Source organism: Chlorocebus sabaeus, chromosome 24 (assembly GCF_047675955.1).
Source record: "Chlorocebus sabaeus isolate Y175 chromosome 24, mChlSab1.0.hap1, whole genome shotgun sequence".
NCBI classification, from domain to species: domain Eukaryota; kingdom Metazoa; phylum Chordata; class Mammalia; order Primates; family Cercopithecidae; genus Chlorocebus; species Chlorocebus sabaeus.
In genome coordinates, this window is record NC_132927.1 from 45,228,509 (window position 1) to 45,251,573 (window position 23,065).

Here is a 23,065-nt window from a genome sequence, read left to right on the forward strand (position 1 = left end):
ACTTAATACCACTAAACTATACACTTAAAAATGATTAAGATGAAGCGGGGCATGGTGGCCTCCTCTTAACCTGTGATCCCAACACTTTGAGAGGCTAAGGCAAGAGGATCAGTTGAGCTGGGAGTTCAAGACCAGCCTGGGCAACATAAGGAGACCCTGCCTCTACAAAAAAAAAGATAATTAGCCAGGTGTGGTAGTGCACACCTGTGTCGCAGCTGCTCAGCTACTTGGGAGGCTGGGCAGGAGGACTGCTTGAGCCCTGGAGGTCAAGGCGGCAGTGAGCCATGATCGTACCACTGCACTCCAGCCTGGGCAACAGAGTGAGATCCTGTTCCAAAAAAAAAAAAAAAAAAATTGGTTAAGTTGGTACATTTTATGTTATGTATATAGTACCACAATTTTTAAAATGGAAAAAATAAGATCATCAGCATCATTAGTCATCAGGGAAATAAAACCACAATGAAATATCCTGTACACCCACGGGAGTGGCTAAAACTAAAATACCTGACAAAACTGGAACTTTCACACATTGTTGGTGTTACAGACTGATGGTTTGTGTTCCCCCAAAATTCTTATCTTGAAACCCCCTGTGTGACGGTATTTGGTGATAGGACCATTAAGGTTAAGATTCAGGTCAAATAAAGTCATAACGGCTGGGCCCTGATTCAATAGGGTTAATGTCCTTATAAGAAAAGACACTAAAGAGCACTCTCTCTCTCTCTCTCTTTCTCTCTCTCCACTCACACACTTACAAAAAGGTCATGTAAGCACACAGCAAGATGGCAGCGGCCTTCTTGGCTAGAAGAAAACCCTCACCCGGGCACCCTGACCTGGGGCTTCCTGCTTCCAGAACTGTGAGAAAGTAAATGTCTGTCGTTTAAGCCATCCTGCCTACGGTATTTTGTTATGGCAGCTTGAGCTGATTAATACAGTTGGTAAAAGCATAAAATAGTACAGCCACTCTGGAATAGGGCTAGTGGTTTCTTATAAAACTAAACATAACCTACCCTACGACCTAGCACTTCCACTTCTAGGTATTTGTCCAAGAGAAATAGAAATGTATGTTCACAAAAAGACATACAGAAATTTTCCTAGCAGCCTAATTTACAAGAACCAAAAATCAGAAACAGCATAGTGGATAAACAAACTGTGACGTACCTATACAACGGAATACCACACAGCAATACAAAGGGACAGATGACTGATACAATGACACAGATGTGTCTAAAAACATTATGCTGCATAAATGAAGGGTTACACAACAGTACCTATCATGTGATTCCATGGATACGGAGTTCTAAAACTGGCAAAGTAATTTATGTTGCAGAAAATAAGTCAAAACAACTGCTGCCTCTAGGGACTGGAGCAGGGATCGATTAGGAAGAGGTATGAGGGAACTTTCTGGGTGGCTGGTCAGGTTTTATATCTTGACTGGAGTCCAAGTTTACATTGGTAGATGTGCACTTGTTAAAACTCAGAGGTACAGTTCATATATATATTTCATTGTATGTAGGTTTTGCCTCAAAGGGAAAAAATTGTAACAAATATTGAATCCTGGGCAGTAACTTGCATGTGGATCTATTTCAGGGAGAGGTACTGATTAGCCCCCATCCCTCTGCAGCCTTCTCTCTGTTGCTCCCACTGTGGCACCAGCATGGTTCACTCCCATGAATTATGGCTGAGAGCTGTACTTCTCAAACTCCCCCACGTGAACAAATCACCTGAACAGCTTGAAAAGATGCAGATTATGGGTGAGTAGACCTGGGCTGCGGTCCGAGATTCTGCACGGCTCACAAGCATCCAGGTGCAACTGCTGCTGATGAGTCCTCAGACCACACTTTGAGTAGCGAGGACTTAGAATCTCACCCTCCTACCTCTTCACCTTTGTTCCCACGAGTTCTTTCCTTTCCAGCTTGAATTGCGTTCCCCATCCTGCGCATTTGTCTTGGCTGTTCCCATCCATATCCCACCTTTTCTTGTCCCTCCTTTTCCAGCAGATGACAACTGATATGAATGATCATGATGAATGACAGCAACAACAGTCACTTGTGAGACCTTACTAGCTGCCAGGGACTATGCTCCATGCTTCACAAGCATTATTGTGTTTAATCCTCTTAACAGCCCTATGAGGTCAATACTAATATCGCTCCCAGTTTACAGATGAAGAAACTGAGGTATAGGGAGGTTAAGTATTTGCCCAAGGTCATATAGGCTTGGCCATCTGGATGCTTCCCTTGGCTCCAGTTTCTGACAATCTTATGGTAACAGTCTGTGTGTGTGTGTGTGCGCGCACACACACTTGTACACTGGCACATTTTCACTTTCCACCGAAATTACGCTGTCCCTGAGGGTAGAGACAAAATAATTCTCTCTTTTTCTCTCTTCCCTTTGTCTTTATCTCGCTGCCTCTCTCTCTCTCTCTCTCACTCTTCCCAACCACAGCCTTTGCCAAGCAAGGCCTCTTCTTCAAAATAGGACACACCCCTCCCAGCCTCATCTGTGACCAGGGCACAGGACACCACTCTCCCCTCCCACAGGCTCAGGCTGGGCATCCCCCAGCTCGAAGCTCCCTGCTCTTGCCCTGTGACCCCCAGTAGCTGCTCTCTCCCCCTGCCCTGGTTCAGCAGATCCCTATTCCCCAATGGCTCCTTCCAGTCTAGTCTCCCCATCCCAGGGAGTCTGGAGTCTGGGCAGTGGCCTGGCCCCGCTGAGAAAGCTGCCCTACTTCCTCCCCAAACACACCTCAACAACCCCCTTAGATCCTGGTGGCTGCTATTTCCCGTTCCCGCTCCCCCACGCCCTGCAGGCTCTGTGAGGGCAGGGACCAGGCCTGTCTTTTCATGGTTGTGTCACCAGTGCCTGGCATTTAGTCACAGTAGGTAGGCGAAGGAGGGGGTCTCCCAGCCTGGCGAGTTGGGCAGAGCATCTTCAGCCCACCCAAGTAATTTTGCACCCATTCCGTCTCTCTGTTACCCTCTAGCCTAAGCCCAGAAGCCCACAGGCCCGGGACTTGCTGTCCTCAGACCTAGGATACTTCCCACTCCAAGCCCCAAATCCTACCCTGCAGTTCCCAGCCCTTCCCCAGCATCCCCTCCCTCTTCCCACAGGCTGCTTGGCGGTTTCTCTGCGCCCTCCCCAAGACTGCTCTTGGGAGGGTATGTTACTTTCCCAGACAAGCTCAGAGATGCAATTTCTCCTCCTAAGAGGTTAGGCTAATTGCTCTTCCCAGAAGAAAATCCTCAGAGGTTTTCCTTGTGGTGGACTGGAAGGTTTGAAAATTATATGTTCAGGGCAACATCGGGTTACTATATTAAATCCAGTTTCACGGATCGCGGTGACGGGGAGCAAAAGCGCCACCTGCTGGCCCACAGCGAGATTCCAAGAGAGGAAGAGACCTGAGCACCACCTGCTCAAGACACACAGTCCCCGGTCGCCGTCAATCGAGTGTCCCGTCCTCCATTTTTCTTTGGTTTTTCTCATTGTTGGAGTATTTTTTTTTATTGATACATCATAGTTGTACATATTTTGGGGGTACATGTGATTTTTAAAATTTAATTTATTTCTTATTCTCTTTCTTCCCTCCTACCCCTCTTCTTTTGGGACAGGATCTCCATCTGTGGCTGGTCTCAAACTCCCGGCCTTAAGCTATCGTCCCATCTCAGCCTCCCAAAGTGCTGGGGTCACAGGCGTGAGCTCCATGCCCAGCCTCAGGTGATATTTTTATTACATGTATACAACATGTAAAGAGAAAATCAGGGCCATCAGAACACCCATCACCTCAAACATTTATCTCTACTTTGTGTTAGGAACATTATAAGTCTTCTAGCTATTTTGAAATATACAATAAAGTATTGTTAACTATAATTCCCCTTCAGTACTATCAACTACTGGATCTTATTCCTTCTGTCTAGCTGTATGTTTCTACCCATTAGTAAACCTCTCTTCATCTTCCCCAGCCCCCTTCCCAGCCTCCATTAACTATCATTCTACCCTCTAGCTCCATGAGATCCACTTTTGTTTTTAGCTTCCACATGAGTGAAAATATGTGGCATTTGTTTTTCTGTGCCTGGCTTATTTCATGTAACATGATGACCTCCATTCCATCCATGTTGTTGTAAATGACAGGATTTTATCATTTTTTATAGCTGAATAATATTCCATTGTGTATACGTGTCACATTTTCTTTCTTCATCTATCAGTGGACACTGATGTTGATTCTGTATCTTGGCCATCACGCATAGTGCTGCGGTAAACAGGAGGGCAAACATCTCTTCAATATGCTTATTTCCATTGTTTTGGATATATATGTGTGTGTGTGTGTGTGTGTGTGTGTGTATCTAGCAGGTTTTTTCATTTTAAAAGCTCCATAGAAATAGTGATGTCTAACGTATTAACTCCCACATATGTAAATTGTGTGGCTTCCAGGGACACAGAGGCTTAACAAATAGCAGACACGGCCGGGCGCAGTGGTTCATGCCTGTAATCCTAGCACTTGAAGAAGCCGAGGCGGGTGGATCCACTTGAGGTCAGGAGTTTGAGAACAGCCTGACCAACACAGTGAAACCCCGTCTCTACTAAAAATACAAAAATTAGCTGGGCATGGTGGCAGGCACTTCTAATTCCAGCAATTCAGGAGGCTGAGGCAGGAGAATTGCTTGAACCCAGGAGGCGGAGGTTGCAGTGAGCCAAGATCACGCCATTGCACTCCAGCCTGGGTGGCAAGAACAAAACTCTATCTGAAAAAAAAAAAAAAAAAAAAAAGACATATACTTTATAAATATTAGGAAAAAATTTTGTGTTTGTATACATACACATATATACATACAAATGCACAAAGATATCTCTACCACTTCTTCTCTTATCATTATTATTCATCTTTTTTTTTTTTTTAAGACAGGGTCTCATTCTGTCACCCAGGGTGGAATGCAGTGATACAATCTTGGTTCACTGGAGCCTTGACCTCCTGGGCTCAAGGAATTCTCCTGCCTCAGCCTCTTGAGTAGCTGGAACTACAGGTGTGTGCCATGACATCCGGCTAACTTTTAAAAAAATTTTTTTAGAGAGGGGGGTCTCACTATGTTGCCCAGGCTGGTCTTGAACTCTTGACCTCAAGCAATCCTCCCACCTTAGCCTCCCAAAGTGGTGGGATTACAGGCATGAGCCACCATGCCTGGCCTCTCTGTCACTTCTTATATCAAATTAGGTTATGCAGTTTTTATCTTATTAGATTGTTTTAAAGTCCTAGTTGAACAAATGGCCTTTTTCAAATACTAATGTAGGAATGTTAATTAGAAGTAATTTTCAGTCTCTTAAATTATAAAAGCACATATTCATTAATGCAGCAATTCCTCCACTGGTAATGAACCCTACAGGTACATTCATGTTCATGGGTGTAAAGATATATGTACAGGGATTTCCTCTGAAGCGCAGTTAATAGCAGCAAAAAAACTGGGACTCACCAGTGGGGCACTGGTTAAATAAACAATGGTGCATCCATGTGATGGAAAACCAGCAAACCACTGAAAACAGTGAGAGAGATCCATACTCACTTATGCGAAGCCATCTCCAAGAGGCAGTGTTGAGTGAGAAAGCACCATGGTGAGTGTCTGGACTGTGGTAATGGTTGCACAACTCTATAAATTTACCTTGAAAATCACTGAACTGAATTGGGTAAGGCAACTCACATCTGTAATCTCAGCACTTTGGGAGGCTGAGGCAGGCAGATCACTTGAGCCCAGGAGTTTGAGACCAGTCTGGGAAACATAGTGAAACCCCGTCTCTACAAAAATTACAAAAGTTAGCCAGGCGTTGTGGCACATAGCTGTAGTCCCAGGTACTAGGGAGGCTGAGGTGGGAGGATTGCTTGAACCCAGGAGGTCGAGGCTGCAGTGACCTGAGGTCGTGCCACTGCATTTGAGCCTGGGCTACAGAGTGAGACCCTATCTCACACACAAAAAAAGAAAAACAAAAATCACTGAACTATGCTCTTTAAATGAGGGGATTTTATATTATGTGAATTTTACATTAATAACATGTTTTTTAAAGATCACAAAAAAGTATATAACTTATTCTCTTCTATAAAACTGAATAAAAATACTCATATAGGTTGGTATATGCATGGTAACATTCTGGAAAAATGTATAGTGATTATTTGTTGGGGAGGGGAAAGGTTTATTACATATACTGTACAATATAGTTTTTTTACCATAGCAGGTACACTATTTCAATAATTTTTAATAGTTGCATTTATCCTTTCGTAAAATATCCATTACAATAGTTTCCACAGCAGCAATTGACCCAGAGGTTTAAATAGAATAAGAAATGCCTTTAACATTTTAACAACTTGAAGAAACGAGGAATTTTCTTTATAACATTTATAACTCAGCCTCCTGAGTAGCTGGGGTTACAGTCACCCGCCACCACACCTGGCTAATTTTTGTATTTTTAGTAGAGAAGGGGTTTCGCCACATTGGCCAGGCTGGTCTCGAACTCCTGACCTCAGGGGATCTGCCCGCCTTGGCCTCCCAAAGTGCTGGGATTACAGGTGTAAGGCACCGCGCTCAGCCTGTAGTCACATTTATTGAATGCACTACCTCCTAAGCACAAAGCACTCTACTAGGCACTTTATACATAATATTTCACTTATTTTTCAAAACGAGACAGGTATTCTTTCCATTTTATCTATAGGAAGCTGAAGTTAGGACCCTTGCTCATCGACTGTCTCCCAGAGAGTTCGTGCCAAAGCAAGAGCTGAAAAATCAGGTCTGTCTGATTCCAAAAACCCACACTCTTCCATTAACAAGGAGAAAAGAAGGGCTGTGGTACATTTGCCAAAGAAAACCACTTTTCTAGTTGTCCAAGTGCCAAGGGCCATAGCCCACAGTCAGGGTTTCAGAATAAACTGAGAGTCCTTGAATGGATCAATAGGTTTTGAAATGCAAATATAACTTTTTAATTTTTTTATTTTTTAGAGACAGGATCTCACTCTGTCACTCAGGCTAGAGTGCAGTGGCAGCAGTTATGGCTCACTGCCGTCTTGACCTCCTAGGTTCAAGGGATCCTCTCACCTCAGCCTCCCAAGTAGCTGGGACAGCAGGTGCTGCCACCACACTCAGCTAATTTTTATTTTTAGTAGAGACAGGGTCTCACTATGTTGACCAGGCTGGTTCTAAACTCCTGGCCTCAAACAATTCTCTCACTTCAGCCTCCCAAAGTGCTGAGATTGCAGGCATAAGCCACTGCACCCAATCTGAAATGTAAACATAGCTTCCATACAGAAAAAAACAAAAAACAAAAAACACAGCTATCAACCATTTAGCCAGAATATCTTAAAATGACAGCGACTACGACAACAAATTTTTGGGAACAGATTTCAGATTCATAGCTATCAGCCTTACTTTAAAAGTGTGGCCAAAAGCAAGCACATACGTGTGTTGTATATTGAAGGAAAACACAGCCGGGCATGGTGGCTCATGCCTATAATCCCAGCACTTTGGGAAACTGAGGTGGGAGGGCCACTTTATGCCAGGAGTTTGAGACCAGCCTGGGAAACATAGCAAGATGCCCATCTCTACAAAACTTTTTTTGTAGTGGTGGCCTGCATCTACAGTCCCAGCTACTGGAGAGGCTGAGACAGGAGGCTCTCTTGAGCCCAAGAAGTTCAGGCTGCAGTAAGCTCTGATCACTACTATACTCAGAGTGATCACCACTGCACTCTAGCCTGGGCAACACAGGATAGGACAAAACTGATGAGAAAGCCCTAATGCAGGCCATAGCTGGGGGTGCAAAGAGCTCGGAGACCCCTGTGTGCCTTAACTAGTGCCTAGGGTCAGGACTGCAGCTCAACCATGGCGGAGGGAGCCTGCTTTGCTCTATCCTGAACCTCTACAGGCAGTAGCCAGGTAAGGTGAAATAGGCCCGCAGGCCTCTGGAGAGCTGGGAGACTGGGGAGGCCAACAGCCATGGCTCAGAGCTCCCAGAAGCCCTCGGACACCCGAGCCACTGCAGACCCAGACTTTCCCAGGGCCTCACTGTGATAGTGGAAAGCAACCAACAGGCCATGACTCCACTGTTTAGGGACAGGGAAGTCTCAGAGACTGGGCTGGAGAAAAGCAGGGGATGGGGTGGTGGGGGACACTGTGTGGGCTGAAATGTATATACTGCAAGGCATGCATATAATTTGAAATTTTCTAGCAGTAACATCAAACAAGGAAAAAGAAACAGGTGAAATTATTTTTATTTGTATTTTTTTTTTTGAGACAGGGTCTTGCTCTGTCTGGAGTGCAGACAGAGGGCTGGAGTGCAGTGGTGCCATCGTGGCTCACTACAACCTCCACCTCCCAGGTTCAAGGGATTCTCCTGACTCAGCCTTCCGAGTAGCTGGGATTACAGGCATATGCCACCATGCCCAGCTAATTTTTGTATTTTTAGTAGAGACGGAGGCTTTGCCATGTTGGCCAGTCTGGTCTCAAACTCCTGACCTCAAGTGATCTACCTGCCTTGGCCTCCCAAAGTGCTGGGATTGTAGGCATAAGCCACCACATCCAGCCAGGTGAAATTAAGTTTGAAATATGTTATTTAACCCAATATATAAAATTTTTATTATTTTTTTCACGAAGTATTTTTTAATTACTTTCCACAGAATATTTAAATATATACACTAGTGCAGGTCTAGGCTTTCCCAACCTGTCAGCATCCCTAGAACATGCTCAGCACTGTGTTCTGGTCCCTGCCTCACCTGCACAGCATCATTGTGTCTTTCTTACACCCAGCGACTGCTCATTAAACAGGAGAAGCAGCCCCTAAGATAGACCCAGGGATAGTCAGGCACTTATTAGGCAGGTAATGCTCTCAAATCACTTAGCCTGTACTAACCCCATTTCCTCATCTGCAGCACAGGGAGCCCAAGGGTTGCCGTGCTTCCCTCCCAGGTCCTGTGGTGGAGAGAACTCACTTGGAAAGCTGCCAGCATGTAACAGGCCTCGTGGCAAGGTGAGGAATGGGTACATTCGTCCTCATGCATGGCCTGTCCACTTTCACCTCCCACCTTCTAAGAACAGAGGGCTAGTGGCAGGCTCTGCGCATCTACTGTAACTCAGCTCTGCCCCAGGAACTGCGGAGAGATCAAAAATGGCTTCCCTGGGCCAGGTGCAGTGGCTCAGGCCTGTAATCCCAGCACTTTGGGAGGCTGAGGCAGGCGGATCACTTGAGGTCAGGAATTCAAGACCAGTCTGGGCAACATGGTGAAACCCTGTCTCTATTAAAAATACAAAAATTAGCCAGGCATGGTGGTGGGCACCTGTAATCCCAGCTACTCAGGAGGCTGAGGCAGGAGAATTGCTTGAACCCGGGAGGCCGAGGTTGCAGTGAGCTGAGATTGCCACTTTACTCCAGCCTGGGCAACAGAGCGAGGCTCTGTCTCAAAAAAAAACAAGAAAGGAAAGAAAAGAAGAAAGGGAGGGGAGGGGAGGGGAGGGGAGGGGAGGGGAGGAGAGGAGAGGAGAGGAAAAAGAAAATGGCTTCCCTGGCCTCAGAAAGGCTGAGCAGCCTCATGGACTCAAACAGGCCTTGACAGAAGCCAGAAACCACAGGCAAAGCTCAGACCCTCACGCACAAGCCACCCGGGGGCAGCAGCACAGGCAAAAGGAGCAAGCGGCAGTGCCTGGGCAGAGGCGACTTCCGGAGTGGGGCTGCCTCAGTCAATCATTGTACCCTGCTATCTTCCAGAGACAGAAGCCCCAGAAGCACAAAAAACCACGGATCAGAAGAAAAAAAACTACTGCATTTCATCGATTGTAAGATGCACATTTTTTGGTATTACATTTTGTTATCTCTGAAATCTGGGTGCATCTTACAACGGATGGCAGGTCAGTTTATTTGGCAGCTGTTTTCCTTTCTTAGAGGAGCTAAAGTAAAGGTGCCTCTTCAAATGAGTGGCATGTCAGATTCAATGAAATATAGGATGACTTATGGAGCCCTAATTATGCTGCAGGCATCATTTTGGCCAGTTAGCACACACCATCACATGCCTCCAAGAGACCTGCATTACAAACCGGGAAAGCGACTCAGAAGGGTTCCGAAAACTTCCCAAAGTCACACAGCTAGTAAACAGCAAAAGCAGCATTCAAACCCAAGTGTGCTGGGGCCCAATGCGTCTATCCTTCTCACTATGTTGTCCTAGTCTCCTTTCCTTCTAGGTGAAGTGATGGGGACAAGGCCAAAGTCAGTTTGTCATTTTGGTCCTCAGGTCTGTGGATCCTGGATAATTCTCCAGGCACTCCTCTGGCACCTCTATTTGGGCCCTTATTGCAATAGACTGAATGTTTGTGTCCCCCCACAAAGCTCATATGTTGAAACCTAACCCCCAGTGTGATGGTATTTGGAGATGGGGCCTTTGGGGGTGATTAGGTGATGGGATTCATGTCCTTTTATTTATTTATTATTAATTTATACATATATATTTTTTGAGATAGGATTTCACTCTGTCGCCCAGGCTGGAGGGCAGTGGCGTGATCTCAGCTCACTGCAGCCTCTGCCTCCCAGGCTCAAGTGATCCTCCCATCTCAGCCTTCCAAGTTGCTGGGGACTATAGGCACATGCCACCACATCTGGCTAATTTTTGTATTTTTTGTAGCGATGGGGTTGGTCTCTGTAGAAAGTAAAAAGTTTCTCTTCAAAGTTTCCCTTCTTATTAAAGAATAAATCAGAAGTGTTAGAAATAATAGTTTCTTTTAAAAACTAACTTTATGCTAGACATACAGGTACGTGGTACATTCTATGTCCTTGTACTTTAACCATGATCTCTGTGCTAGACGTGTTCACAGGCATTTCCCAGCTCGCAGCCTATGCCCCTTCCTTATTTGGGAATGTTATCACTTTCTAAGTCCTTTCATAAGCAACTTCCTCTTTTCCATTGTCTTTCTATTGCCATTACCTATTTAGAAAAGTTTTCAACTGTTAGCCAATCAGGTTTTAGTTTAGATTGTGACGTCTGGCTCCAGCCAATGGAGACAAGACACAGTAGCAGGGACAAACTGCATAATGGAGGGATAAAAATTGCTTCCCTTCCTTTGTTCAGGTGTGCTCTCACCATTGTTCCATCTTCGATGAGCACCCTTTCTGCAGAAAGTAAAAATGGCCTTGCTGAGAGAATTAAATATATGTTCAAGTGCTGTTTCTTTGCAGCACCGGGGAACAAGCATTCCATTTCTAAATAAACATTTTTACATATAACAGTCTCAAACTCCTGGGCTCAAGCCTTCCACCTGTCTTGGCCTCCCCAAATTCTGGGATTACAAGCACAAGTCACTGTGCCCTGCCCAAGTGTCCTTTTAGAAGAAAGTTTAGGCCGGGCGCAGTGGCTCACACCTGTAATCCCAGCACTTTGGGAGGCTAAGGTGGGTGGATCACCTGAGGTCAGGAATTGAGACGAGCCTGACCAACATGGAGAAACCCCATCTCAACTAAAAATAAAAAATTAGCTGGGCGTGGTGGCACATGCCTGTAATCCTAGCTACTCGGGAGGCTGATGCAGGAGAATTGCTTGAACCCAGGGAGGTGGAAGTTGTGGTGAGCTGAGATCATGCCATTGCACTTCAGCCTAGGCAACAAGAGCAAGACTCTGTCTAATAAATAAATAAATAAATAAATAAATAAATAAATGAATAAATAAATAAAAAACAGCTTAGGCCGGGCGTGGTGGCTCATGCCTGTAATCCCAGCACTTTGGGAGGCCGAGGCAGGCGAATCACCTGAGGTCAGAAGTTCGAGACCAGCCTAACCAATATTGAGAAACCCCATCTCTACTAAAAATACAAAAAATTAGCCGAGCATGGTGGCACATGCCTGTCATCTCAGCTACTTGGGAGGCTGAGGCAGGAGAATCACTTGAACCCGGGAGGTGGAGGTTGCAGTGAGCTGAGATCACGCCATTGCACTCCGGCCTGGGCAACAAGAGCAAAACTCTGTCTTTAAAAAAAGAGAGAGAGAGAGCTTAGAGAACCCTCTTACCCCTTCTGCCCTGTGAGGGCACAGTGAGAAAACAGCCATCTATGGAATAGGAAGTGAGACTTCATCACACCGCATCTACCAGTGCCCTGATCTTCAACTTTCCAGCCTCTGGCACTGGGAGAAATAAGTTTGTGTTGTTTAAGCCACGTGGTCTACAGTGTTCTGTTGCAGTAGCCTAAACAGTCTGAGGCGCTTATGTTCAGCTCCAAACTGAGAAACTTCTAGGGAGCCCTGGCTCTGTGCTTACATGTCGCCTGGATCTGGAGCAGCTCTGTAAATCCGGCCTCCCATGCCTGACTCCACCCCGCACCTTGCCCGGTTCTAGCTGTGGGTTTCCTGTGATCTTCCCAGGCCCACTGGGCTCCTTACTGGCCGAACCGACTCCTCCACCCACACCAGGCCCTGGGTAAAGAGGTCCAAGTTTCTCCTGCAGGTGGCAGCTTTGGGAAGGACACTAATTGCAAGTTCTCCAATCAGGCTGGAACTGGCAGGCTCTGTGGCCAGGCCAGGGCTCCTGTTTTCATGTCAGCACTGACGGAAGGGGCCACTGGGAAGGCCTGCCTGGGTTCTGGTCTCAGGGGTACCAGGAGACAGCAGGCCAAACCAGGGTCACTGTCCCCCACAGAGGCAGAAGGTCACCTTTCTCTTCCTCTATGCTGCAGCCCTTGAAACCTCCAGGACCAAATATTCTCCACACACGCCCTCCCTGGCTCTGGCTTTGCCCTTGCAGACCCCTGCATGTTCAGTCTCTCCCTGCCAGGGCTGGGGGACCCCCAAGTTGATGCTTCCAGTCTCAGCTGGGAGGTGGCCTCTGTACAGCCTCTTCACCTTTCCCCTAGCCCAGGACCCGCTTCCCTGACAGCAGCTCTCCAACACCACTGTGGCTTTTACTTACTCATGGCTCCATGAGTATTAGTACCCATGATGAGTGGACACTGCGACAGTGCTAAGGTCTCCTTGTAGAGGGGACACAGAGAGATAATGACATTACAGGGTGGTGAGGGTTACAGCAGTGACCCAGGCTGCAGCCAGCCCAAACCACTTCGTGACAGCCAACAGTGTGCACCTCTCCTCAACTCTGTGGTCAGTGACGTCAACTCCATAGATGGAAACCAGCCACGGGGGCAGTATTTACACCACGGAAAGCAGCAAACTGCAAACCAGGGCTTTTTTCCCCATTCAGCAAGTTGTTAAATGTTTCCTAGCACCCCACTGCAGAAGCAGCATTACAGGGGACTGTGAGCCCCGAAAAGGCTGCTAGCTTCATTTGAGTTCTCCCTAAAAACAGATCCTGAGACGAGCACTTGAAAGTAGGTTTTTTGGAAGGTGACATAGGGGAGAAGAAGTCATGTCTTGTGATGGAAAACTCACCCATCACAAGGCTCATGGGTTGCCAGCCGTGGACCCCTACAACAAAAGACAGCTTTACAAAAGAAAAGCACACACATTTAATTCATGTAAGTTTTACATGACATGGGAGTCTTTAGAAAATACAGACCCAAAGAAACAGGGAAATTTGTACATTCTTAAGTACAGTCATGAAAAAGTATGTTGGACCAGGGCTGTACAGTCCAATGGTAGAAATCTGGGGAAACTTAGCAAACAGAACAACAAACAGAACAAACAAAAGTCCTGCTTGTTCAGGTTCTTCTTGGCCTCTCTCTGTGTCTTCTGAGATAAGGTCGTTAATGCAGATGACCTACTTCAGGGTAGAAGGGAATGAGATCACAAAGTGACCCTCTTGCTTCTCAGAAACCACTTCAGAGTGGTTTTCTCAATTTCCTGCATCTTCAAATACTCACTATGTCAAGGTGCCTTATCTTGGGGTGTCTGAGCCCTGTCAGTAATCACAGAGAGCAACAGTGAGGCAGGGGAGGGAAGGGGCTTGTTTAGACAGGGATTATCAAGCCATTTTGCCAGCATGGCCAGTCGGAACTCCATCCTACTGGGCGTGGTAGAGGTACAGCAGACCTCAGCGGCCACACGGAGCTGTGAGCAAGCCAGTATTTACTCACCAACCCCGTCACCATCACCGTCACCGTTTGACCCGCATTGACTCCCTGGCGCTTCCAGCGGACTCTGCTTAGACCCAGCTTGCTCCTGTTTCCAGGAAAAATGCTGCACCTGAGGCTCTCAGTGCAGGCAGTCATCCTCAAATAGAGGTGACCCGGGTAGGACACCACCGTGTCTGGTAAGGGAGTCCACCCAGGCTGGAGGCTCAGAACCCCCAGACTATACCTGTCCTGCCTGCAGAGACTCTGCTGTTCTGCCCCCGGGCGTCCTTGAGACCTGTCAATAAAGTCATAAGATTGTTGTGGCTTAGAAATCCTACCCCAAGCCGGTGTGATGGCTCACACCTGTAATCCCAGCACTTTGGGAGGCTAAGGCAGGTGTATCACCTGAGGTCAGGAGTTCGAGACCAGCCTGGCCAATATGGTGAAACCCCATCTCTACTAAAAATACAAAAATAAAAAAATTAGCCTGGTATAGTGGTGCGCCATTGTAATCCCAGCTGCTTGGGAGGCTGAGGCGGGAGAATTGCTTGAACCCGGGAGGCAGAGGTTTCAGTGAGCTGAGATTGTGCCATCACACTCCAGCCTGGGCCACAGAGCAAGACTCCATCTCAAAGAAAGAAAGAGAGAGAGAGAGAGAGAGAGAGAGAGAGGGAGGGAGGGAGGGATGGAGGAGGGATGGAAGGAGGAAGGAAGGAAAGAGAGAAATCCTACCCCAAAATATGGCACTCAGGCATTTGAGAAAACAGCAAAACCTAGAAAGGTCAATCTCTGACCTTCTCCCTCCCTTCTCCCTGAAGACCCTCACGTGAGAGGTGTCCTGCACCATACAGAGAAAAGAAATGTCACACGGGAATGCCGTTAAGAATCTGAGCAAACAGGACTTGCTGACTTCCCCTGGTTTTTAAATTTTAGATCCTCCCTCCCTGTGCTGTGAGCCTACTTCTGCACCACTGTCCATAAAAACACAGGTTACCCGAGGGCTGTGAGTCTTCATTTTCTGAAGGTTCCCAAGTCATGTAAAACTGATATTGAATACATTTGTTATGCTTTCCTCTTATTAATCTGTCTTTTGTTATAGGAGTTTCAGTCACTATTATTGCGACGGGTGAGGAAAAGATATTACTTTTTCTCCCCCACAAGATCAAAACTATTTTTATAACAACACTAAGACATTAGTATTTTGCCCTCTCATTCTCTTGTGCCCTCTCATTCTCTTGTGTGTACAGAATTTTCCAGAGGCTGCATGGTATGTGATATTGCAGTAGATTGAATGCAGAAGCAAATATGAGTGTCCAGCTGGTTTCTATTAAGCCAGACATTAAAAAGATTTGAAAAAAATGTATTAAAAAGACTGATTTGGGGCCAGCCATGGTGGCTCATGCCTGTAATCCCAGCACTTTGGGAAGCTGAGGCGGATGGATCACCTGAGGTCAGGGGTTGGAGATTAGCTTGGCCAACATGGTAAAATCCCGTCTCTACTAAAAATACAAAAATTAGCCAGGTGTGGTGGCACCAAAAAAAACCCCCAAAATTTGGGATGGTTCCCAGAGGATGGGAAGGGTAGTAAGAGGGTGGGGAGGAGGTGGGGACAGTCAATGGGTACAAAAAAAAAATAGAAAGAATGGATAAGACCTGGTATCTGATAGCACCACAGGGTGACTATAGTCAATAATAACTTAATTGTACATTTTAAAATAATTAAAAGAGTAGAATTAGATTCTTTGTAAGACAAAGGATAAATGCTTGAGGGGATGGATGCCCCATTCTATATGATATGATTATTATGCATTGCATGCCTTACCAAAACATCTCATGTTCCCCATAAATACATACACCAACTATGTACCCACAAAACTTAAAAATTATTTTTAAAATCATACTGATTTTCTCACTTTTTTGTTTTGGAAGATAAAATTTTTAAAAAACATTTTATTATAAATATAACAATATTTACATTCATTATTTTTAATTAATAAGTACTACTTTAACTTTTGCTTAATTTTCATTTCTCTTTTTTTTTTTTTTGAGTCGGAGTCTCGCTCTGTTGCCCAGGCTGGAGTGCAGTGGCCAGATCTCAGCTCACTACAAGCTCCGCCTCCCGGGTTTACGCCATTCTCCTGCCTCAGCCTCCCGAGTAGCTGGGACTACAGGTGCCCGCCACCTCACCCAGCTAGTTTTTTGTATTTTTTAGTAGAGACGGGGTTTCACCGGGTTAGCCAGGATGGTCTCCATCTCCTGACCTTGTGATTCGCCCGTCTCGGCCTCCCAAAGTGCTGGGATTACACACTTGAGACACCGCGCCCGGCAATTTTCATTTCTCACATGGTAAACAGTGATGGTGTTGGGGCTCAGAAAACGATGTCCTGAAGTCTGGAGCTTGGGCAGGCTGAGTACTTTGAACTAAAGGAGATAGAAGGCCTCAGAAGCCAAGTTTCTCTCTGACCTTCTCCTGCCCTCATTTCTCCTTTCCCCATTTCTCCCCGAAGCAGGTCATAGAAACTAGAATTTCTCTTCCCTAAGGCGTGTCATAAAAACTAGAACTCCTCTCCCCCAAAACAAGCCATAAAACCTAGAGACCTCTGACCCACCTTACCCTCGAGGTGGCCACAGGACCCTCATTGCAAAAGGGTCCCACCCCATACCTGGGGCAAGGACATGCCTCATAGAGAGGCCAGAAAGAATCTGAACAAACAGGCTTTGCCAAGATCCCCCCAGTTCATTACCATTGGGTCATACCCCTGGGTCTTTGTGTCTTCATCATGTAAAACTTACACTGAATACCTTTGTTATGCCTCTCTCTGGTTAATCTGTCTTTTGTAATAAGGGTATGGGGTGGGCCTTGCAACACCTTTTCCTCATACAGAAGGCTTGCTACAGATGCCAGGTGCCAGTATTCTAGAAAAATGCTTTGCCTTTTCTTCCCCCCTCATTCAGCCCTCCAAAGAGACTTAAAACAGAAGTCATTTTTAACTCCATGAGGAAATCAAGGTTTAGAGAATTCAAGGTGCTTAAGGACACAAAGTTGGCAAGGGACAGAGCTAGGATTTGAGCACAAGCAATCGGACCCTGGGGCCTGAACCTTCAAGCCTACAATTTCCTTTATATCCTACTACTTCAGTTCTAAGCATTCCTCCACACCATCATACAGTCTTCATCTGCACCTGCATGGTAATACCTGGGGGCCATGGGGGCTTCTTAGCATCAACTTGACATCCGTATGTATCATATGTAAGTGTATCTCAAATTGGAGCACTTAGACCTACCCATGTTCAGGAACTAAAATTCTATGAGAATTTTTAAGTATTGTGTTTATTTTAATAAATAATCTTAAGGGGTTTTTTGGCAAGTTTTTAAGGATGACGTTTTTATATTAATATTTCACAACTGAAAGACATTTTAATAGAATAAGACCTTAAATTTCCAAGTAAGAATTTTCCAGACTGGGTCCTGAGACGTTTTCTTTGAAATAAAATGATCCCTCTTAGCCTTGCCGGGGTTAAGAACACAATACTGCAGGAGTCCAGAATGTGCCGCCCCAAAATATGAAGGATCCTTGAGCAGATGCAGGAAAGTTCCCTGCTCTCCCTCTATTTGCCTAAATGTAGGACATAGACTTGCAACAACAAAAGGTGTCCCAACTCCCCCCTTCTTTTTTTTGAGGTGGAGTTTTGCTTTTGTCGCCCAGGCTGGAGTGCAGTGGTGCAATCTCAGCTCACTGCAACCTCAGCCTCCCAGGTTCAAGCGATTCTCCTGCCTCAGTCCCCCAAGTAGCTAGGATTACATGCCTCTGCCACCACGCCCAGCTAATTTTTGTATTTTTAGTAGAGATAGAGTTTCACCATGTTGGTCAGGCTGGTCTTGAACTCCTGACCTCAGGTGATCTGCCTGCCTTGGCCTCCCAAAGTGCTGGGATTACAGGCATGAGCCACTTTACCCAGCCCCAACCACCTTTCTAACCAGGGAGAACTAAGGTTAACTACTGAAGACCGACTTAGACCCTATCAGCCTGGAGATGGTACCGGAGGAATCCACATTAATAAGCTTTAATAACTAGCCTTTGTCTGCCATTTATTTGCCTTCCCCACAAGCTGCTGCCCCTAGAGACTCAAAGCCCTTTTCCTTTGTCTTGTCACTGCTCTAAAAATGGACTGTTCTTTGTTCTTTGTTGAAGATGCTATGTAAGCTAGAATTCAAAGCTACCTCTTTGAGAACTATTCATTCTCTGAGTGTCTCCCATGTATACATAAAATATACATGTTAATAAACTTCTGTTTGTTTTTCTCTTGTTCATCTGTCTTTCATAACAGGGGCGCTTTTCTAACTACAAACCCATGGGAGCTATTATTTTTCCCCTGCGATACTCCAAAAGAGCATCTTGACATCTGAGGATTTTTTTTTTTTTTTTTTTTGAGACGGAGTCTCACTCTGTTGCTCAGTCTGGGGTGCAGTGGTGCGATCCTAGCTCACTGCAGCCTCTAACTCCTGGGCTCAAGCGATCCTCCCACCTCAGCCTACTGAGTTGCTGGGATTACAGGCATGAGCCACCACTCCCCACCAGCTGAGGATTTTGAGCTGCAGGGGATTAGGAGGGCCACAGACGCAGAAAGGTCTCTGTGACCTTTTCTCCTCCAAAGCAGATCATGGAAACTAGAATTCCTCTCCCCCAAAGCAAGCCATAAAACTTAGGAAGCCATAAAACCTAGGTTAAGTGACCTTAACAAGGTCACTCTTTGACCTCCTGCCTTTTCCCCTGAAGACCCTTCTGCCGCAGGTGTCCTGTCCCATACCTGGAGGCCCGGCCACACTTTCCTCTGTATACCATGTTGTGTTCGCTGATTTTTTCTTTTTTGCATGAATCAAGTGTCACTTTTATAAACATTTGGAGAAAACTACAAATGGAATGATCTCCAGGAAAGCAGGGTGTAGGGGAGAAAAACTAAGATCTTTCCTTCACCCACGGAGAGGTTCATGGTTGACACCCCTGGAACAAAAGACAGATTAACAAGAGGAAAGCTTAACACATTTGTTTAACCAAAGTTTTATGTCACATGGGAGGCTTCAGAAATAAAGACCCAAAGATCCAGGGAAAACAGTATTTTTATGCTTAGGTCTGATGAAGGATGGACAGTTTTGGCTGGGTGCTGTGGTTCACGCGTGTTATCCCAGCACTTTGGGAGGCCAAGGCAGGAGGATCACCTGAGGTTGGGAGTTCAAGACCAGCCTGGCCAACATGGAGAAACCCCCATCTCTACTAAAAATACAAAAAAATTAGCCAGGCATGGTGGTGTGCGCCTGTAATCCCAGCACTTTGGGAGGCTGAAGCAGGGGTGGGTCACAAGGTCAAGAGTTCAAGACTGGCCTGGCCAATATGGTGAAATCCCGTCTCTACTAAAAATACAAAACACAATTAGCCGGGCATGGTGGCACATGCCTGTAATCCCAGCTACTCAGGAGGCTGAGGCAGGAGAATTGCTTGAACCCAGGATGCAGAGGTTGCAGTGAGCCAAGATCACACCACTCCACTCCAGCCTGGGTAACAGAACAAGACTCTGTCTCAAAAAAAAAAAAAAGAGGGAAGTGTGAGGAGCAGAATGTAAGGAGAGGAGTACCTTCATGGGTGGAAGTGAGGGGCGTCCTACCAATCCTGGGGAGGAACTGGGAGTGACAGGGACCAGACTGTGAAACAGCTGGCCTCACCCTGCTCCCAACCTTCCTCAGAGCTAATATACTGCCCTGGTTCCTGGGACCCTATCACAACCCCGGGCTTGCCTTCATGGGATCTTTTCCTTGCAGAGGACATGTTCTGATTTGACAGCACTTGGCGGGTTCCCCTGAGAAGCAGCCCCAAAGGTGACCAGGACTTGGCTCCCAAATGTCCAGTTATAGCTCTTTCTCTCTTCCACAGGACCTTCCCCCAGGGATTAGCGGCTACAGACACCAAGATTGATGTCACTTTAGTGACACCTGGGGCAGTTGCTCCATAGGTCTCCCAGTTCCTCATCGCACAAAGCTGTTCACAGCAGATGGGACATTTCAGCTCAACAGATACAATCTGTGACCTTCGCCAGACAACATTCAAAGGCCCTCAACAACATCAAGGTGCACAATTTCCATAGGGAGACCCACCATAAGCACATAATGGAATGCCAGATGAAGCAGGTGCAGGGTCCCAAATTAGAAGAAAGAAGGGAGAGATTCGTTCTCTCTTGAAGGTATCAGAGCCTGGTATCCTCATCTGTAAACTGCAGGCACCTACTCAAAGAGCCACCAAGAGGAGATGAGATTGTGTATAGGAAAGCACGATCCCAATGCTGGCATGCAGCATTTGTTGGATCAGAATATAGATATGACTATTAGAAAGTTCTCTCTTCTATCCATACAAAATCTCCCTCTTGGTAATGATGAGGTTTTAATCTAGCACTTCTCAAAGGTGGTCCATGAACTTGTTTCCGTTACTGGACCCCACCCAGAAAGTCCTAGGGACAAATTCCCAGTTGTCTTTGCTCCTCTTAGAAATAATCAGAATCTCTAGTGACAGAGTCCTACATGCTGCCTCTTTACCAATCTCCCTTAACAATTCTTGGGCATAGCAAATTTGGAGAACTGGTGAAGTGGATAAAACATTGCTTCTGGGGATGAGAGAAACATAGTTTCAAGTCCCAGCTCTGTCACTCACTGGAGATCTTAGGCCGTGGCCTCCTGTTTTTGTTTGTTTTTTAAGACAGGGTCTCTTGGTTGTCTGGGTTTTCAGTGGGCTTCCTGGGGACAAAAATGGCTATGGCTAGTGATTTATACCTGCGCTACTACATAGAACACAAGGGCAAGTTTGGGCACGAGTTTCTGGAGTCTGAATTTCAGCCAGATGGAAAGCTTAGATATGCCAACAACAATTACAAAAATGATGTCATGATCAGAAAAGAGGTTTATATGCACAAGAGTTTAATGGAAGAACTGAAGAGAATTATTGATGACAGTGAAATCACAAAAGAAGACGATGCTTTGTGGCCTCCTCCTGACAGGGCTGGCCAACGTGAGCTTGGAGATAAGCACATGTCTTTTTTTTTTTTTTTTTGAGACAGAGTCTTGCCCTGGCACCCAGGCTGAAGCGCAATGGCGCAATCTCAGCACACTGCATCCTCAGCCTCCTGGGTTCAAGTGATTCTCCTGCCTCAGCCGCCCGAGTAGCTGGGATTACAGGCACACACCACAGCACCCGACTAATTTTGTATTTTTGTATTTTTAGTAGCGATGGGGTTTCTCCATGTTGGCCAGGCTGGTCTCAAACTCCTGACCTCATGATCCACCCGCCTCGGCCTCCCAAAGTGCTGGGATTACAGGCGTGAGCCACCATGCCTGGTCCACATATCTTTTGCCACATCAAAAATAGGTTCTCTTATTGACATAAATCAGTCAAAGGATCCTGAAGGCCTTCGAGTATTTTACCATTTGGTACAAGACTTGAAATGTTTAGTTTTCAGTCTCACTGGATTACACTTCAAGATTAAACCAATTTAAATTGTACGTTTTTCAAGCTGTTTGTATATTTAATTAAGGGATGGGAGGGGTTATTTGTCATTTATAATATTGGTTTTTTAATAAATGTAAAGCAAACAAAAAAAATTGTATGTAAACTGAAAATAAGAAAATACATTAGCAGGCTTAATGGTTATCCTTACTTCAGTCTATGTGGGTTGTACAGTTCCCATATACTTTAAATTCTGTAAATAAAAGCCACCTTTTGTTAAAAATTTGCTCAAATAAAACATACCAAATCCTGAAAAAAAAAAAAAAAAAACAGACAGGGTCTCTCTCTCTCTCTGTGACCCAGGCAGGAGTACAGTGGTGTGATCATAGCTCACTGCAGCCTCGACCTCCTGGGCTCAAGGGATCTCCCCTTCCAGCCTCCCAAGTAGCAGCTGGGACTACAGACACGTGCCACCATGCCTGGCCACTTTTTGTGTTTTTTTTGTGGAGACAGGGTCTCACTATGTTGCCCAGGCTGGTCTTGAACTCCCAGCCTCGAGCAATCTGGCCACCTCAGCCTCCCAAAGTGCTAGGATTACAGGCATTAGCCACATAGCTTGGCCTTGTTTTTTTCAGTTGAGATAATAATGGTATGTGTGATGACTAAAGGCATATCAATCATTTCAGATTTAGGCCAATGCAAAGTAAGTGCTCAGCAAATGTTAGGTATTGTTTTTCTCCTGCTAAATGCACCTTGTTGCTTCTGCTGTCCCTTTGTGGCACAGATCCAAGCCCCGTCAGCACTCCAGGAATACCCCAGTGGTATTCCCACTAGGAGCAGTCTGTGGAGGCCTAGGAGGAAGCAGGGGGAAGGGTTTGATTTTGCTTCTGACATGCTTTAAGGGCACACTTGGCCACTGGAGGGCAGCATCCACTCGCTCGTTTTTAGGAAGGCCATTCTAAAAAAGGATTTTCCAGCTGCAGAGGTGCAGAAGATGGAAAGAAGCCTTCATGGGGGCTTACTGGACACTGGGTAAGTTGTTTTATCCTAGTGGTTCATTTTATGCATCCTATTCCAGGCAGCCCTTAGTAAACAGATGTAGCCTATCACAGAATACATAAAATAGGTTCTATAATTTTTTCTTTTCTTTCTTTTTTTTTTTTTTTTGAGACAGAGTGCTGCTCTGTTGCCCAGGTTGGAGTGCAATGGTGCAATCTCGGCTCACTACACCCTCTGCCTCCTGGCTTCAAGCAGTTCTCCTGCCTCAGCCTCCTGAGTAGCTGGGACTACAGGCGCATGCAACCACGTCCAGCTAATTTTTGTATTTTTAGTAGAAGTGGGGTTTCACCATATTGGTCAGCCTGGTCTCGAACTCCTGACCTCAGGCAACCGACCCACTTCAGTCTCCCGCAGTGCTGGGATTACAGGCATGAGCCACTGCACCCAGCCTAAGTTCTACAAAATATTAGTACAACCTATAAAATATAACCTATATAACCTATAGAGAGATGTTTTCCTTAAAGAACTGTTTTCTCATTGTCTTGAATCATAAAATGAGAATTTTGTTTCTAAACCT

General features: G+C 45.8%; 1 long non-coding RNA gene across 1 annotated transcript; it reads left to right on the plus strand.

Annotated features, from left to right (window-relative positions):
* Nucleotides 1-2,647: 2,647 nt before the first annotated feature.
* Nucleotides 2,648-21,821, plus strand: LOC140710041 (uncharacterized). Its single transcript, XR_012090906.1, has 3 exons — nucleotides 2,648-3,711; nucleotides 8,894-8,991; nucleotides 19,930-21,821. It is a non-coding gene; the product is annotated as an uncharacterized lncRNA (long non-coding RNA).
* Nucleotides 21,822-23,065: the final 1,244 nt, after the last annotated feature.